The sequence below is a fragment of the Martes martes genome (genome assembly GCF_963455335.1).
Source record: "Martes martes genome assembly, chromosome: 15".
Classification (NCBI taxonomy): Eukaryota; Metazoa; Chordata; class Mammalia; order Carnivora; family Mustelidae; genus Martes; species Martes martes.
The window spans coordinates 28,564,155-28,579,803 of NC_137903.1; the positions used below are offsets into that span (position 1 = coordinate 28,564,155).

General features: G+C 50.8%; 1 long non-coding RNA gene across 1 annotated transcript in view; it reads right to left on the reverse strand.

Moving 5' to 3' along the window:
- The window catches only part of LOC308355542, a 17,178-nt gene continuing 1,529 nt past the window's right edge, over positions 1-15,649 (reverse strand). Inside the window, exons 2-3 of the long non-coding RNA XR_013967975.1 lie at positions 9,543-9,976; positions 1-943 (exon numbers count right to left, since the gene is read on the reverse strand). This is a non-coding gene — a long non-coding RNA (uncharacterized lncRNA). The remainder of the gene's footprint in view (positions 944-9,542; positions 9,977-15,649) is intronic.

Sequence of the window (15,649 nt, forward strand, 5' to 3'; positions counted from 1 at the left end):
GAAGTTAAATTAGCTTTCTTAAAGTGAAATGAGTGGGTCCGCCCTGGAGTGCAGGGGAGATGTAGTGAGCCCTGGGTTTGAGAACGGGTATTGGTGATGATCTTGGGGAAGGGAGACCCTGGGAGCAGGGAAATCAGTGAGGAGGTAATGAGGCCAAAGAGCTACGGTGGGAATGGAAGGGAAAGGTGGGAGCCAATGAGGAGACAGTCAGTGGTTAGTAAATGCCCACCATGGGGCCGAAAATCATGTCATCCCCATGGAGGCATTCAGGTAGCAATGAAACACTTCCGCTCTAATCACAGACATGAGTGTGAAGCCCTGCTGGGTCTCTCATTAGCAGGGTTATTTGGCACCCCGTTAACATGGGAAGGATAATAGCCTACTTCCTAGGATCATGGTGAGAATTAATTGAGGGAATGCCTGTAAAGTAGATAAGGCACATAGATAATGCACAGTAAGCGTTTGTAGCTACAGGAGTGTGATTACAGCAGGGTGATAATCCTCCCAGCACTCTTGCTCTGCCTAATCCCCATTTAGAAAGCTGCCTGTAATTAACCACTTCTACTGGCAATGCTTGCTGGTGCTTCTCCCTGGTACCAACCCCTAACCTTCACAGAGTCCCGGCCTCAACTGGGCTAGACTTACATCCCTTCAGGGCCCATCCCAGCCCATGAAACTGACATTCAGAGACGTGAGAAGTCCGCGGGCACCGAGTAGACTCAGGCCTCCCAATTCCTGGACAACGAAGTTCTTTCGACATCCCGGAGCCTCCTGGTGTTGGGACTTCCTGGTTAGAAGTGAGGATGGAGGGAGCAGGCGACGGTCCAGCAAGATTCTTTGTCACCCAGCGGTGCTGCGCTGTCGTGATCTTCCTTCCTCAGCTCCGCTCACTAGGCTCCGCTCCAGGACTCAGAGCCCTTCGCACACAGAAACGCCCCTCGCCCTGCCAGGAAGGAGAGGGCGAGTTGCACAATTTGTCTGAGTTCACAGAGCATGTCACAGACCACGCTGCACAGAGAACACAGGCATCTGGCCCAAGCCAGCCCCGGGGAGCCCTTGGCTGACTCCCTGTGGCCAGGGATTTGAGCCTCCGTGCTTACCAAGACAGCAGAGCTAAACAGACGGCGCTCAGAAAGCAGCTCCAAAATGCCGACAGCATCTATTAATTATACTTGACTGAGGTGGTCGGGGCTTCAGTTTGAAGCTTTTGGCTCTTTGTGCCAAGAGAGATGTTAGACTCTGGACTAACCCCACTTCCAAAACACATACGCCCAATGGCCATTTCTCACCATCTGGGTGGTCCATCCTGGGGGTCCAGCCCAAAATAGTTGATTTCTCCAGCAGGACAAAACATAACGCTCCCGGGACAAGGTCTCTGGAAGCCCCACTCCCCACCATCTTCACCTTTAATCCTGGAATGTTCATCATCACCCTCTGCGTTTCTCTCCAGTGCTCTGGCTCTCCAGGAACCTTCAAGTGTGATCTTGTATTATCACAACAGGAAAAGCTTGGAATATTTCCTGATAGATAAGACGGTGACTCTAAGGCCCGGGGAAGGAAAGCATCCTCCACAAGGTTATGCCACGGTCCCTGAGCGAACACCCAGTCTGGAATTAGAGAGACGAATGTTCTAGGTGGTCCTTCTGTTGTAGGTTGTGGCATGCAGGCATCTGGGGTGCTTAGCATTTTAGGGAGGGGACAGTCTCTCAGCTCATTCTCCTTGGGCTCTACTGGGTACCTGGGGGCTCCTCTCAGCTAGTCCACAAGTCTACTTTGCTGTCAGCATCCACTGCTGGGCTGAGATACTGCCAATGTGAAAGATAATGCTAAGGCCAGGGATGCCCAGGAGCATGTAGGGGGACCTGGGTCCACCTTGCTTTTCCCAGTGCCTTCTGATTTCCCAGATCCACAACCACAAGGTCCACTGCATGGTCTGGTGAGAGGTCCTTGGATTCACTGACCTAGATAGGAAGGTGCAGGAGGGCAAGGCCCTATATTTCCTTACTGGGCTCCCTACCGGATCCTCAGGCCAGTGGCCGGCCTATGGCAGATGCTGGGTAAAGAGCGTGGAAAGAGCAAAAACGGGAAGTCGTGTGTGAGTGGTTATGCATGTGTGCCTGTGTGTGTGTCTGTGTGTGCTGTGTTGGGGGCTCACTGCCTCTCGGGGCTATCTCCTGGCACACTTCCAATAAATAGAATCTGGAAGACATTAGGTGGGTGTGTAGTCAGGAGGAATGCACTGAGGGGGCCTCTAGGCGACTTTCGGCAGGAAAGCGGATAGTCTGGGCCTAGGAGACAGCGCTCTGGGTTCCCATTCCGACTGGGCCGATACCTGGCCCTGGGATCTTGGGCAAGCGATGGGCCTTGTTTTCCTCACTTGTAGAATGAAGGAGTCGAAGTAAGTCAGTAGGTTCTAAATCCAGCAGATGGCTGGAATCTTCTGGGTGCCTGGCCCGACCTGCAGCTCACTGAAGCTGACCCCCTAGACCTAGAGCCCAGGACGCAGTCTTTTCAGTCAGCCCCTCACCCCACCCACAGCGATTCCGACGTTGCCAGGCCAAGGAAATGAAGCTCAATGACCTCTGACAGTCACCAAGAGCTCAGGGCAGGGGCGCCTGGGTGGCTCAAAGGGTCTGCCTTCGGCTCAGGTCATGATCCCAGGGTCCTGGGATCGAGTCCCTCGCGGGCTTCCTTGCTCAGCAAGAAGCCTGCTTCTCCCTCTCCCTCTGCCACTCCCCCTGCTTGTGCTCTCTCTCTCTCCCTCTCTGACAAATACATAAATAAAATCTTTAAAAAAGAGAAAAAGAGCTCAGGGTACAACTCAGGGCTGCCATTCTGGCTCCTGGGGTTTGATGTCCGGGAGCCTGGTGGAGGTTTACTGAGCAGAGCCTGCTGAATGGTGTTACACACACACACACACATCCTGCAAGCTCATATATATCCACAAGGCCTCAGCTGCCACAGTCCTGGGAGTGCCATCTGGCCGCCAAGGGCCCTCTTGTTTTTCCTTTTCTTGTGTCTTCTTCAAACTGTAGCTTGTCTTTGATTTTATTTTCCCCAATCCCACTGTTATCAGAACAGTCCCTGGAGAAGGGACCCCACATGGGGCAGCTGGCCTCTGGCCACACTCTTCCTGTCTGGTTCCCAGTGTTCGTAAATGTTGAATGGAAACAATCCTCTTCCGTCCATCCAGGAATAATATCCCCAAGAACTGGTCAAGGTCAAGAAGACAAGGTCAGTGAGTGCGCAGTGACACGCAAGCACCTGGACAGGTAGTTCTTGTGGATTCCCTTAGGCGTGCTCGCCACGTGGCAGCCCTGCTCTGGTCTTTCCAAGAAAGCTCCGTGCTCTTCTAGAGCCTTTGTTCCTGCCTTGACCGATCTGGTTCCTGGTGTACCTTTGAGACCCAGTGTGGGAGCCCTGGTGGCAGGCGGACCCTAAAAGGGCCTCCTGTGGTCTCCCCTTCCCGGATGTATTTGTATAAACCTCTCCCCTTGAGAGCAGGTTGGCCTGGTGATTTGTCACCTAGTGAATAGGATTAGACAGGGCGTCCCTTCTGTGATGAGGCGACCTAGGACTGTAATCTCCATCTCGTTCATTCTGACCCTCTCCTTTGCTCGTTTGCTGAAGCAAACTGCCGTGTGGGAGAGGCTCACGTGCTTGGAACTGAGGGTGGCTTTTGGCCAATAACCCCAAAGAAATTGAATCCCACCAACAACCATGTGAGTTTGGAAGCAGGTCCTTCCCCAGCAACCTTCCAATGGGACCTGGCTCCTGGCTGACATCCTGATTTCTGCCTTGTAAGAGGCCCTGTACCAGGGGGTCCCGCCAGGCTTTTCCGATTCCTGACCTGTAGAAATTAGGAGATGAGAAACGTGTGTTGTTCTATGCCACTTAGTTTGTGCTAATTTGTTGCATAGTAATGTGTAAATAATACAGAAATTCTTGAGGAAGATTTCCCATGATTCTCCTCGTACCCCAGGCAGGGCCAGGTGCCCCTCCTCTGCTCACACTCACCAGCACCCTGCACACACTCTTACTGGCATAACATTGGTTTACTTGTCTCCCTCTCTAGGTAGGCACCACCTGCTCTTTACCTTTTATCTCTGGGGCCTGGCCCTGTGCCTGGCACACAGTGTGAGTTCAATACATGTTTGCTGAGTGACAGAGATTCTAGAATCTCTATCCCTCTATCTTACCTCCCCACCACTCCCCAAATTTGATGCTTTGCTTTTTCAGGAAAGGGGTGAGGTCGCCCCAAGATTACTGAGCCATAGATAACATTGGAGTGCTCCGGGCTGTAGGAGGGTGCCAGGTGAGCACACAGGAGAGGCGAGGCTCAGGGCTCAGTCCTGGGGTTTTGGAGGCCACGCAAACCATCAAAAAGTTGAGATCGGGGAGTGAGGAAGAGTGGGGATCTACTTGGGCAATGCACCATCTCTAGCTGGCTTATGGAGGACAGGACATCCTGCCTTCCTACCTCAGGACATTCTAGAATGTTTCCAGACTGGAAGGATGTCCTTTGGCCAATTAAAAGTGCTATCCCAGGGGTGCCTGGGTGGCTCAGTGGGTTAAAGCCTCTGCCTTTGGCTCAGGTCATGATCCCAAGGTCCTGGAATTGAGCCCCACATCAGGCTCTCTGCTCTGCGGGGAGCCTGCTTCCCCCTCTCTTCTTCCTGCCTCTCTGCCTACTTGTGATCTCTGTCCGTCAAATAAATAATAAAATCTTAAAAAAAAAAAAAAAAGTGTTACCCCCAATGACAGGGAAAATGAACTCCTAGAAAAAGAAATTCCCCAATGCAACCTAAAAAAGAGCTACTTTGCAAGGAGCCAGCCCAGGCCCCTGCTCTCCTCCTTCCGCCAGGCCAGGAGAGCACAGCCAAGAGCTTCCTGCTGTAACAATCTACCATGATCTTGGTGGCTTAAAACCACAGACATTTATTCTTTCACAGTTCTGGAGTCCAGAGTCAGTACTGGCTGATACCAGGCTGAAAGCAGGCCATTGGCAGGCCGTGCTTGCTCTGGAAGGTCAGGGGAAAAGTGGCTCCTGGCCCTGACCCCTCCCAGCTTCTGTTGGCTCCAGGCGTTCCTTGGCTTGTGGCAGCATCGCTCCTCTCTCCACTTCTAGAGTCACATTCTTCTCTTCTGTCTGCAATTGCTCTGTGCCTCCCTCTTAAAAAGATACTTGTCATACCATTTATAGCCCGCCGGGATAGTCCTGAATAATCACTGTAATGTAACCACATTTGCAAGGTCTTTGCCATGGGAGACGATACTCACAGGTTGCACAGATTAGAGTATGTGCATTTTGGGGGGCCATTACCAAGCCTACCCTGGAGGGTGTGCCCAGGAGAGAAACTGAGGCATAGAGCAGCCCAACATCCTAGTCTTGTCGGAAAATTAAGAAGGGGAGCCCCAGGACAGACAGGGGGCCAGCTCTGCCTTTGCCTCTCCTGGTATCGCGGGAGTCCAGCCCTGCCTTCTTCTGGATCCCTTGGTTCCTCTTTCCTGGCCCTCCCCTCGGCTGGCGCCTGCGTGGGAGGCCCTGGCTGCGTGACAGAGGAGTCTGGCCTCAGAGCGGGGACTCTTCCTTTTCTCCCCTGAGAGCAGCATCTTTCCCCAGCTCCAGCTTGGTAGCCCCACAGTGGGAGAGGTTGTAAATCCCCCACCCACCCACGGGAAACAGCTGGGTCCCAGGCACATCCTGTGGACTTAACCCTTTCCAGGCCTGCTGACCACTCCCTGGGCCTGAGCTTCTGCTGTGTGTAAAGCTGGCAAATGGCCCCAGTATTGTTTATCGGGATACTTAAAACTGCCGGTCCTGCCAGGAGCCAGGAAGGGGCAGGGTCTGCTTATACCCTGGGGTGGCTGGTGATGACCACAGCAGGAAAGGGCTTGCCTGGGGCACATGAGCCTCCTCTTTGGTCATCCCTAGCATCCAAAAGGCCTTTGTTGGGCATTGAACTCTCCAGGGCTCTGGGATGAACCGGGACCAGCTGGAAATACCCATATTGGCCCCAGGGCGAGGCTGCTGGAATCTGTTTACTTAGCTTTCTCCTCACCAGACTGTATGTGTCTAGGGAGTAGGGACTTTGTTTATCTTTGCTTGATAATAAATTCTTATAAATGGCCTGAATAATGCTGAAAGTTTCCAGCTGTCCAAAATTATTCTCCCTCTCTGCGTCTTCTGACACTGAATTCATTTGGGAAAGTTGCCGTGGTTCGAAGGGTGTGAAAATGTTTCACAAAGTTAGGAAATCACACACCTCAGGGATGATTATTATTAGAGTCTCAGAGAGGCTGAAGTGGACACCCTTATCGGCGGGAGGGTGGGGAGGCTGTCCATTAGCAGGTTCACGATGGTAATAATTTCTCTACTGGTGTGTGCTGGTAATAAAATTTCATGGGGCTCTCATAACACCTATCTTATTTCATCCTTCACACTGCCTGGAGCAGAGATGATCCTTCTCACTCTTGGATAAAGAAATGAGAATGCAGAGACGTTTAGTAATTTGTTCAAAATCGCCAGTGATTCTGTGATGTCAGGGCTGGGATCAGAACCCAGGTCTGTGGGCTCAGAACCGGCCAGGGCAGAGCAAGGAGTTGCTGTAGGCGCTGGGGTGGGGAAAAGCAGAGCCAGCACAAGGGACAGTCAACAAAAACAGGAATATGAGGCCCAGGATAAAAGTTGGGCAGTTTTAGGGGCGCTTGGGTGGCTCAGTGGGTTAAGGCCTCTGGCTTCGGCTTGGGTCGTGGTCTCAGGGTCCTGGGATCGGGCCCCGGGTCGGGCTCTCTGCTTGGCTGGGAGCCTGCTTCCTCCTCTCTCTCTCTCTCTCTGCCTGGCTGTCTGCCTGCTTGTGATCTCTGTCTGTCAAGTAAATAAATAAAGTCTTTGAAAAAAAAAAAGTTGGGCAGTTTTAGATCCCTACCCTGGGTGACTGAGGGTGGTGGTCAGGCGATAATAGTATTTTATTGAATGCTAAACGTGGGCCAGGACTCTGCTAGGTGCATTGTGTGAATTATGAATGATTCATGTAGTAAAGACAGCAAAGGAACAAGGATGGGTTGGAAAATGTGAAGATAGAGGATGGGAATTGAGGTTTTTCAGGAGGAGAAAGGGGCCTGGGGCAGAGGCGTCATGATTAACAGCATGCTCGCCGGCTGGGAACAAATCCGGGCAGATGCGTAGGCCACTTTGGGCTGGGAGAGAGGCATGAAAACCTAGTACTCCAGAAGTGGGCTGGGGTGTGAGCTTGGACACTCTGGCCCCGCCCCCTGGGCTCGGATGGGCCCCGCCCCCAAGTCTCAACAGAAAGACAATAGTCCCAGAGAGCCACCTCCTCAGGGGACAGGACAGGCGGGTGCCAGCCTGCCCAGCAGGACAAGGAGGCCTTGTGCAGGCCTCCGGTCCAGATCCTGCTCCACCCTCGCTGGCCCTGGGGGGTGGTCGGAAGTTTAGATCCTGGGGTGGGAGGAGGCCTGGAGCTCACAGTAAGGGCCCGCGCTGGGGCTGGGGTCACCTGGAGGTCTCCAGGGAGCCTGGGTGGGGCTGGGGAGCGAGCTCTGGCTTCTGAGGAGTGGAACAGACAGGCTGAGGCTTCCAGACCTTTCTATTTGATCCACAAGACACCCCTGTGGGGCGTGAATGGAAGGGATGATTTGTCCCATTTTACAGATGAGAAAATAGAAGTTCGAAGAGGTGGAAGCTTTCCTGGAGGCCACCCAGGGAGAAAAGACAGAAGAGGGAGCCCCTGGATTCCTGCCCGCATGGGGAGTGCCGGGAGGAGGTGGGGGCTGAAGAGGCAGATTCAGGAGACCAGAGGCCATCTGAGAAGACGGAGGCAGGCTCCTGTTAGCCAGTTCTCCCCCAGTCCACCTTTTGCGTCCCCTTCCATTGCCCTCCCCCCAGCCCGCAGGCCAAGCCTGCAGCATTCCAGGAAGGGAGGCTCAGGGTCCCGGCCGCACAGGGTCCCGGCCGCACAGCCCAAATCTACTCAGCTTCTCCTTGAAATTCCACACACCCTGAGCATTTGGCAGGAGCCCGGAATGCGCTTCATCTGAACAATTTGTCTTTCATGGCGCATTTGCATCAATTACCCCATTGTTCCTCTCCCCTTTCCAGGACCACTAGGGCTGCGGAGGAGCTCCGTGAGCGCTTTGGGGGCGGGGGAGTGCGCGGCGCGGGGAGGCAGGGGCGCCCCCTGGCGGTCCAGTCTGCACGCACACATGCTGGTGCTCCAGCCGGGCTTGTCAGGGGCGGCAGCCTCAGCAAACCTTCCCGGGTAGCCACCCCAGCTCACCCCTCCCAGTCCCCAGGGTCCCCGGCTGGAGCAGGAGAGAGATTCTGGGAGGCAAGAAGACACAACACATGCGGATCAGGCACTTCATAAGAGGAGGGGAGCTCTTGTGAGAAAAAGGGATAGTCTCTGGGTCCAGGGCCAGGCTTCCGCCCCCGAACTTCCCCCACACCTGCGTGGCCTTAGGTGATTCAGCTTTGGGGTTCAGGGCCTCTATGAAATGAGAAGCCTGGCAGGGAGAACAGTGTGCAATGGCGCTAAAATCCTGAGTGTAGACGCCTACCATACCGGGTCTGAATCCAGGCTCTGCCCCTCGCTGGCTGTGGGCCAACTGTTTACCCTGATGAGTGTCTGGTCCTTGCTTTGTTTGTTTGTTTGTTTGTTTTTAATTTTTTTAAAAAGATTTTATTTATTTACTTGACAGACAGAGATCACAAGCAGACAGAGAGGCAGGCAGAGAGAGGAGAAAGCAGGCTCCCCGCAGAGCAGAGAGCCCAATGCGGGGCTTGATCCCAGAACCCTGGTATCATGATCTGAGCCAAAGACAGAGGTTTTAACCCACTGAGCCACCCAGGCACCCCTGGTCCTTGCTTTGTAATCTGGTGGCAATGATAGAGTCAATCTTCATGATGGATGGGTTCTGTATTTGCAAATCAGACTGCTTGCTAACATTTATTAGTAACCCCCAATCGATACCCAGGCGGTTTAGCCGTTGTTTGCAGACATGTGTGGACCCGGGAACAATTGGCCTTGTGCAGAGCCCGCGTTCCCAGCTGCCTTCTCCTGTTGGCTCCGTAGTGGAGACGAGCACTCCTTCTGCAGTCTATTTAGTGCCACGTTTTTTGCATTTTTGTACTTTTTGTTGGTGATTTCCCTGTTTACAAAGGCCGCCTAGCACCGTGTTGGAATGCGGGCTGGTGTTCCTAAGCTCTGGGAGCCTGTGATGTGTCTCACAGAGAAAATCCATGTCTTAGAAAACCTTTGTGTGGGGGTGAGTTACGGTGCTGCTGGCCAAGAGTTTGATGTTAATGAATCAACAGTATGTATTAATAAGGTGTCTTTAAACAGAAACACACAGACAGTCAGGTTCTGTGCTGATGGGTTGGGGAAAACGTGGTGACCAGAGGCTCACGGGAACCTAACCCGTATTTCCCCAGGAGCAGTGGTTCCGTATTTGCTCATTCAGTGTTTGGGCGGCTTGATGGAACCCAAGAACCTGGAGTAACAAGAATCCACCGGACTTACCTCACGGCTCTGCTCTGAGCCTGGACTATGTCCCGGGCGGCCCTGCAGTTCTTACACTCCTTGTTCTGTGATGTGTGAGTCCGTGTGTCCATCTCCTGAAGCCCCTCAGCCGCCGCGAGCTGGGATCCCTCCACGGGCACACACAGAAGCCTCGCCAGCCAGGCTTTGCTGCTCAGACCCGGAACTTCCAATGACTCTTCATTCATTTGGTTTCATTGAAAGGTCCACACTGTTCTTGATGACCCTGAAAGACTTTCCACAGACGTGACCTCATTTGCTTCTCATAACAATACTGGGGTGGCAGCGTCATTGTTCCCCTTTCATAGGTGAGCCTGAGGTTCAGAGAGGCTACATCCAAGCTCAAGGTTACCGGGTTATTTAGCTGGAGCCAGAAAGCTGCTCATTCCACTGGCTCTTCACCTCCAGGCTTGTCCCTATTAAAACATGACGTTCCAGGGAAGGTAAGAGCCAGACCTTTTTTTTTTTTTTTTTTAATATTTTATTTATTTATTTGACAGAGATCACAAGTAGGCAGAGAGAGAGAGAGGAAGGGAAGCAGGCTCCCTGCTGAGCAGAGAGCCCGATGCGGGGCTCGATCCCAGGACCCTGGGATCATGACCTGAGCTGAAGGCAGAGGCTTTAACCCACTGAGCCACCCAGGCGCCCCAAGAGCCAGACCTTGTTATTGACATTAAAAAAAATTTTTTTTTAAAGATTTTATTTATTTATTTGTCAGAGAGAGAGAGCACGAGCAGGGGGAGGGGAAGGCAGAGGGAGATGCAGGCTGCCCGCTGAGCAAGGTGCCCCATGCAGGACTTGATCCCAGGACCCGAGGATCATGACCTGAGCCAAAGGCAGATGCTTAACCGACTACACCACTCAGGCATCCCTTGTTATTGACACTTTAGTGTGAATGAGTGCACTGAGGTCCCCAAAGAAACTGGCTGAGAGCAAGTGGGAGATGACTATCTGAGCGACGCCTCTGCAGGCAACCCCAGTCACCCCACTTCTCCTACCTTCCTTTTGCCTGCAGCCCCTGCGGGCTCTGAGTCACCCGCCCCACTGTCACCATGGTTACCATCCTACACACTCAGTACATCACAGCTACACCTAAGCCTCCCTCCCCCATCTCACCCACCTGCCCATCCCTCCCACATGCTCTCAATCAGTTTAGTTCTATCTCAAGTTTCGGTTAAATTAAAAGTATTTGCATATTTTGGGGCTATGTAAATATTTTGCCTATCCAAGCCATGTCGTCTATGATGATTCACATCCCCCTGTCATACGACTTCGTTCTCTGAAGTTAAGTTGTGCCCTGTTTCTATTTGCTCAGTGGTGTGTGTGTCTGGGCCCATATCAGCCTCCATTTTGCTGATGGCAGAATAAGTTCAGGACATCCAGACCCACAGGTGCATCTAGGAATGTTCTTTCCCTCCCAGTTCCTCGCCTTTCTTTCTTTTTCCTTTTAGAACTTCTCAGCAGCCACCCTCACCTCCTGCTCTAATCCGTGGGGGGCACTCACTGCGCCTCCCCCAGAGCCGGGCCTGATCTCAGGTGCTTTCCTCCCCGTCACCCTGGGAACTCCCTTTGCCTCTTACCTACCCATTCTCAATCTCCTACGCCCCATGCCTTCCCCTTCTGTAGTTTGCTCCTTCATTTTGGGGAAATACCATCTCCAGCAGCTTCCTGGGAAAAGAGCAAGAGAGTTTCGAGGCTTTGCGTATTTGAAAACATCTGTCCCCTGCCTTAGAGTTAACTGATAGCTTGGCTGGGTATCTCTAGCATTCTGGTTGGAAATCATTTTCCCTTAGTATTTTGAAGGCAGTTTTTTCTTTTGTATTCTAGCTCCCAGTATCGCTGTTGAGAGACCTACAGCCATTCAACTTTTCAGTCTTTTGCATGTGACCCACTTTTCTCCCTGGAAGCTTGAAATATCTTTTGTCTCCTCTCTCTTGGGTCTTTGTTGTAACAGAGCCCGGTGCCTGGTGACCCGACCCCTTCCGCTCTGGGAGGTGTGGGTTTAATTGCTTTGATAACCATCTCCTTCTGAATTCTCTGATGTCTCTTTCTGGAACTTCAAATAGTAAAATATTCGACCTCCTGGATGATCCTTTAATTTTCTTATCCTTCCTGATCTCTTTCCCATCTCTTTTTGTACTTTTGGGACGATTTCTTCAACTTTCTCATCCAGCCCTTCTATTGAATATTTGATTGTTGCTATCGTATTTCTAATCCAAGAGTTTTAAAAACATTTTCTGAGTGTTTCTTGTCCTTTTGACACAGCCCTGTGTTCCCAGTTCATGGACAGAACAACTTCTCTCTCTCTCTATATTAATCATAGTTTTTTGAAGTTTTGTTCTGTTCCTTGCATTGTGTGCTTTTTCTGTGGCTTTTTATCTGTTTGTTTTAGTTCTCTTTCAACTTAGATGTCTTCCTTAAATATCTGGTGATCCTATGGCGCCTGGCTGGCTCGGTGGGTTAAGCATCCAACTCTTGATTTCAGCTCAGATCCTGATCTCAGGGTCCTGGGATTGAGACCCATGTATGGCTCTAAGCTCAGTGGGGAGTCTGCTTGAGGATTCTAGCTCTCCCTCTCTCTCTGAAATAAATAACTAAATCTTTTTTTTTTTTTTAAAGATTTTATTTATTTATTTGACAGACAGAGATCACAAGTAGGCAGAGAGGCAGGCAGAGAGAGAGGGGGAAGCAGGTTCCCCGCTGAGCAGAGAGTCCGATGCGGGGCTCGATCACAGGACCCTGAGATCATGATCTGAGCTGAAGGCAGAGGCTTTAACCCACTGAGCCACTCAGGTGCCCCTAAATAACTAAATCTTTAAACAAAATCTGGTGATCCTTAAATGCCCATTTATATATATAAGTGGACTCAAAAGCCAATTGGAAGGTCTGTGTGGAGTGGGGCTGGCCTCTCATGGCCCTGACTTCTGGGTGATCAAGCCACAAACTTGTGGCCTTCCTGCAGGACCCTCAGACGTGAATGCCTTCTCTTGGGATGGTCAGTTTCCCTGGATCAGAGTCTTCACGTCTCCTATCAGGTAGTAGGCACAAGGCTACCGGTGTCTCCACTCCTGGGACAGAGGTAGGAGGGAGTGCGTGTGTCTTACACTTCCATTTGCCAACTTCCCTTCATCCCCTTGTTTTTAGGATGATGCCCCTGTTCTCAGCTGTGCCTGCTGTCCCCAAATCCCAAGGCTCTCTGGTCCAGGGTATCTGGAGACAACACCTCTCTTTTTCCACTAAGGCCTGGACCCTAGCATTTCAGTGTTTGCCCTGAAACCACGCCCACCAAGGTAACCAAAGACGTCCCACTTGCTGAACACGGTTGGTGGAATGAGCTTCAGGGATGTTGACTCAGTTGATTACCCCTCCCTCCTGGGACTCTGTCTTCTCTTGACTTCTATGCTGAACTTGTTCTACCCACATTTCTTTTCCACTCTGGATTCCTTCCTCTGCCTCCCCATCCCACATCCATTGTCCATGGGGCTTCGTCCTCGGCTTTCTGTTCCCATCGTTCCCTCTCCTCCTTTTTCCTTCCAAAGATTGTCCTTCTAATTGCCTCTTGAACCTCCTCCGCTCTATGCGACTGCTGCTGCCTTCATTCAGGTCCTCCTCAGCAGTCACCCCTTATTATTATCATTATTTGGTTACATTTGTATATTATTTATATTATAGTATTAATGTTTATTGTATTTGTTTATTATTATTATTACCTCTGAACGGGGTCCCTGGGCCTCCAATTCTTCCATGCTCTAATCCAGCTTTTATAGTGCAGTCTCTCGTGAGCTTTCTACAATTCACACCTGACTGTGTTACTCTGGTTTACAACCCTTTAATAGAGCTTAATTAAACACACCAAGTCTGGACTCCCTGGCCCCTAACATGAAGATCAGGTTTTGTGACTTGTCCTCATCCCACATGTACTCCCAGCTTCGTCTCCTCCTGCTGTCCCCAGTCTAGTCCTTTACACCCTAGCAAGAGCAAACTGCCCATAGTTCTGCAGCCCCCACACCTCATGCTACTGTGCCATTCCTTGGGACGTGATGCCCTTTCTCCTTGGTTTCCTGATGAGCTCCTGTACTTCTTAAAAAACCTAGCTCAGGGGTTGCTTCCTTGCTGAAGCTTCTTTTGTGTACCCCCCCCCACACCTTTTTAAAATTTAAGTAGGCTCCCTGCCCAGCCCAGTTCGAACTCATGACCCTGAGATCAAGACCTGAGCTGAGATCAAGAGCCAGACGCTTGACCGACTGAGCCACCCAGGCGCCCCTTGAGTCCTTCTGAGAGAATTCATCACACCTTGTCAGTACTGTAATAAAACACATAGTTGTGTGTATAACAAAAGCTTGGGAGTTTTTAAATATATTCATGTGGACAACAAAGCAGGAGATGAAGGCAATCTTCTGTGTGCATTTCAGTCTGAATCATGAAGAATTCACACTGATCAAGGTAGAGGGAGGATACCAGGGAGGGTCTAGCAAGTGTGGATTTTACCCCAGGCTGAAAATATTTTGAGCTGAGTGTGCATGAAGATAGAGGTGTTGGTGAGTATAAATACCGTTTTGTCACAGGCTGTGAACTATCTTGGCTCCCTGGCCTCCACAAGGTATCCTGAGAACCTCAATATCCTTAAATAGCAGAAACAGTAGTAGGAATATTCTTCATCCTTCCATACCTTTATTCTTTGCCTACGGAGTCAAGAAATGGTCCGTTTACTCCCTGTTTCACACTGCCCTCTAGTGTCAGCTTCCTTGTCCTGCATCCCCGTTCCGTCCTCTCCAACCCCGCTGGTGTCCAGAGAGGGGCAGGGGCTGGAGGTGCCACTCCCTGGAAGGAGGCTCTGTAAAGCCTTGGAGTCAGCTGTGCACACACGACTGCCTCAGGCATTCCCCCCTCCCCTGTGGCTCTTTGAACGGGTTTTTGGAGGGTTTCTGGGTTCCCTGGAATTGGTGTGTGTGAAAGCTTATAGCTCTCAAAATGTTTATGAATGCTATGGATTTCAAAAGTTTTCAAAAAAGTTCTAACCTCTCCCAAAAGTAAAGAACCACGTAACCGCTTAGATCCTCCAAGGAACTTCTAGATTGCAGGGAGACCTCACCTTGAGAAAGATAAGCATTGGGGCGCCTGGGTGGCTCAGCCAGTTAAGCCGTCTGCCTTCAGCTCAGGTCATGATCCTGGGGTCCTGGGAGCGAAACCCCGTGTTGGGCTCCCTGCTCAGCAGGGAGTCAGCTTCTCCCTCTCCTTCTGCCTGCCGCTCCCCCTGCTTGTGCTCGCTCTGTCAAATAAATAAATAAAATCTTCAAAAAAAAAAAAAAAGATAACCATTGTCAAAGCACCTATATTGTTACAGTAATTGCACTGAAAAAACCACTTCTGTCAGAGATGCTGTATTTGTCACTTTCCAAGCTTTCCTACTGTAGTTGACCCAGATTGCCAAGGGTGAACAAGGAATGAACTCAGGGAAAGTTCTGCCGGTGATGGATAGGGGCCCAGGACTAGACACACTTTTGATTGTTCATCATCTGGGGTAAGGGGTGGGGGAAGAGATAAAATGGAAAGGGATTCACATTCTCTTAAGTTTTCACGACCAGTCTCATATATATATTTGGTAGGTACCACAAGAAAGTCACACACACATTCTTTCTGAAAGAGAGAGAGAGAGAGAGTGGGAGGAAGGGGGAGAGAGAGCGCGCACGCGTTCCCTCTGGTGGCAAGGAGGAGAACTTCATCTCCAGCTCCTAAGAATTGGAATTTCATCTCCTGGGCATACAGAGATTAATGCCAGTTTCCTCATACAGAAACACACAGAGGACGGAAATAAAAATCACAGTTGCACAAACTGTTTCATGCACTTTCTTATAAAATGTCCCTAGCTTGTAATTTTAGGGACATTTTATTAAACCACAAATCCCCAGAGCTTACTCGCAGTGGCCAATCCTGCCTTTAACATATCTTGGATGTTATGAAACTTACTGATTGAGTCCTGTCAAATGAATCTCACTGAGAGGGAGTTTTTTTTTTTTTTTTAAAGGTTAGCTACCATGTGGAATCTGAAACCATATAATGAAGTTCAGAGTCCGTTACGTTAAAATTCC